The sequence below is a fragment of the Neopelma chrysocephalum genome, unplaced genomic scaffold (assembly GCF_003984885.1).
Source record: "Neopelma chrysocephalum unplaced genomic scaffold, ASM398488v2 Primary Assembly neopelma1_70056, whole genome shotgun sequence".
NCBI lineage: Eukaryota > Metazoa > Chordata > Aves > Passeriformes > Pipridae > Neopelma > Neopelma chrysocephalum.
The window spans coordinates 1-2,979 of record NW_020908400.1 but is presented as its reverse complement, the minus strand read 5'-3'; the positions used below and the strand labels follow the sequence as shown (position 1 = coordinate 2,979).

At 62.0% G+C, this 2,979-nt stretch overlaps 1 long non-coding RNA gene across 1 annotated transcript; it reads left to right on the top strand.

Moving 5' to 3' along the window:
* The first annotated feature begins 1,044 nt into the window (after positions 1-1,044).
* On the top strand, positions 1,045-2,967 carry LOC113979301. The gene is made up of 5 exons (XR_003537831.1): positions 1,045-1,157; positions 2,169-2,204; positions 2,329-2,367; positions 2,764-2,833; positions 2,926-2,967. It is a non-coding gene; the product is annotated as an uncharacterized LOC113979301 (long non-coding RNA).
* Positions 2,968-2,979: the final 12 nt, after the last annotated feature.

The following is a 2,979-nucleotide window of genomic DNA, read 5'->3' as shown; positions in this document are numbered from 1 at the left end:
TCCTGCCGACAGAGGAACTCAATTTGCCCAATTAGCTCCAAGTGGTTGCCTGGGGACAAGGGCCCCTTCACCCTGTCCCTCTGCATGGCCGCATCCTGCCCAGGGCCAGCGCTGGTGTGGGCCCAGGGCCCTGGAGAGACACCATGTGGGGTCAAGGGCCTGTGGGGAGCTGTGGTCAAGTCCCAGCCAGGGGCAGAGCCGGACTCGGAGCCTTGTTGGGGATGGGGTCCCTTGGAACCCCGTGTGGGGCAGCTCTGCAGGGCGGGACCCAAGTGATGTGGGTGGCCCCTGGTGTGACAAAGGGAGGGCCAAGGCAGGGGATCTTCCCCCCTGGGCTCTGCTCTGGGGCTGGAAACTGAACCCATTTGGGACCTGCAGTGCTGGGAAATGGGGTGGGCTGGATCTGGCAACTGCCACAGCCGAGCAATTCCCCAAGCCTTCCCCTTGTCTCCAGGTGCCCAACATTCCCCAGAGCTCCCCAGTGCCTCCAGTGCCTGGAGATCCCAGTCACAGGGCTGTTCCCACTGCCCATGTCCCCCACTGTTCTCCCACCTAAGGAGCTGGGATTTTCCCAAACAATGTTTAGTGGTTGCCCCCTTCCTTCCCCACGGGGCTGGAGTGGGAACAGGGACAATTGTGGACAGACATGCTGGTCTGGGGCCTGGCTCAGCTCTGGGGTGTCCCAGAGGGAAAGCTGTGGGAAGGGATGGGCAGGAGGACATGGGTGGATCAGGCTTTGGAGGCCGTTGGAGGATGGATTGTGTTGTTGTGGGATTGTCCCCACAGGGTATGCAGCTACTTTCAGCTCCCTGCCCACCCCCCTTGGCACCCCCAGGTGCCTAGGCCCTTCCAGGGGCAGCTGCCCCGTGCAGGAAGCTGGAGGGATGCCAGGGAAGGTGGTTGGATGGGTGCCGCAGGCGGGATGGACTCTGTGCCAGGGCTGGGCTTGTGGCCAGGGCTGGGGGCTGTGCCCAGCCGGGCTTTGCCCCGGGGGCTCTCGGGGAGGGGGCAGGGAGGAGTCCCAGCAGGGATAAATGTGCTCCTGCCCTTGTGCAGCCTCACCCAGTGCTGCCCAGGCCCAAAGGAAGATGAAGGTCGCTGTGCTCAGCGTGGCCCTGCTCTTCACCATCCTGCTGAGCCCCCTGGCAGATGCCAAGGTGAGGCCCTGATGCCACGGGCGTGGGCTCAGGGATGGGGATGCTCCTGTCTGCAGGACAGCAGCTCTGCTGCAGGATGGAATCGGGGCTGTGATCCCAAAACTCCTTGCCTTGGCCTCTCCCTCTCCCAGTCCAGAGGATCCTCAGCTCTCCTGGACCTCCAGTGCTGGGCCCTGCAGCTTCTCCCTCCCACTCTTCCCCCTCTTCACTCCACTTCCACTGCAAATTTCCCTGTGCCCAGAGCCCCAGATGCTCAGGGAACCTGACCAGGGAGGTCCCTCACAAGGGAGGGCCACTATCAATTGCTGGGAGGGCCCCCACCTCTTTCTTTTAGTGGTGCTCCCAAATCCCACCCTCTTGGGCCTCCCATCCCATCCTTTTTGGTCCCCTCAGGCATCTCCTCCCCAGGATCTGCTCTGTGTCCTACCCAGGGTCCCCAAACATTCTCCCACTGATCATTCCCAAACTTTTTCTTTCCATCTTTCCCCTCAGACCTTTGCCTTTCACCCAGGCCACTGCCCTGGTACCTCCCAAGACCATTCCTTGACTCACTCTCCACTCCCAACCATCTCCCAGTCGCCTCGTTTTTGTCCTCCTCCATCCTCCTCCTCCTGTCCCCACCAAGTCTCTCCCTTGCAGTCCCCACGTCCCTACACTGGAATTCCTTTCCCCTCCCCTGCATCCCACACAGTGCCCCTTCAACACCCCAATCCCCGTCCCGTGGGCTCCCCAGTTCCCCACAGTTCAGCATCTTTGGGTCCTCCCCAATCTCCCCCCACCCTCCCTGCAGGTCCTGAATTCCCCTGGCTCTCCTTGTCTCCATCCCCACCCTGGTCCCTGCAGGCACAGGGCTTGCAGGTGAAACTGGGTGGAGTGGGAGCGGGGGGAGCAGAAGGGATTTTCCCCCTCAGACGGGGGGCAACCATGGGCTGGGGGGGCTGGGGACACCCGTGTCCCTCCCCCAGCCCCACAGGGGCCAATCCTGAGCAACCCTTTGCTCTCCTTGCCCAGGCACTCTTGGCAGGAACCCAAAATGATCTGCGGGAGGTGAGTGGGCCGGGGGGATTGGAGGGCATCCAGTCTGGGAACTGGGGGGCACTTTGGTCCCCCCATCCCTCGCTGGCACCAGGGACATCCCAGTGACCAGCCAGGGTTCCTGGTCTCTCTCCAGTTTGATTTAGTGGATGTTGGGATCCTGAAGACGGCTCAGGTGGGTACCAGGAGTTCTGCCTGAGTCAGGTCTTTCCCTCACATGGCCATGACACTCCCGGCCACCCCAGTCTGACCCAGCACACCCCAGTGCACTCTACTGCCTCCCCAGAGAACACCCCTGCCCCCCAGAATTTTCCCAGGAACCCACTTCCCAAGGGCCCCTGTTGCATTCCAATCCCTGACACCACAGGACCCCCCCAGATGCCCGAGGACCAGCCCCTCCCCAGCTGTGCCTCTTTGGCAGGACCCCCAGTGCTCCTGGGCAGGACCACACAAGCTCCTGGACCCTGTTTGTGCCCAGAGGCACCTTTCCCAAGGACCCCATTGCTTGCCCCTGGCTCCCAGTACATCCTAGTTCAGCCCAGTGTGTCTCTGAGCCTGTCTTTCTCCCCAGCCCCCTGTGGTTGAGAAGGTGGTGGGTCTTGTTCGTGAGAAACGTGTGGCTGCATCCGTGGATGTCTGAGGTGAGCAGTGCCGGCAGGGAGAGGGGTCAGGACAAGGCCCCTCTCATGTTGCAGTGGACTTTGGGGGTGACGTTTTGAGCTCTGCCTTTCAGGACTAGAGGTGACACCCATGCCCTGTCCCCCTCCAGCGGCATGAGGAGATGATC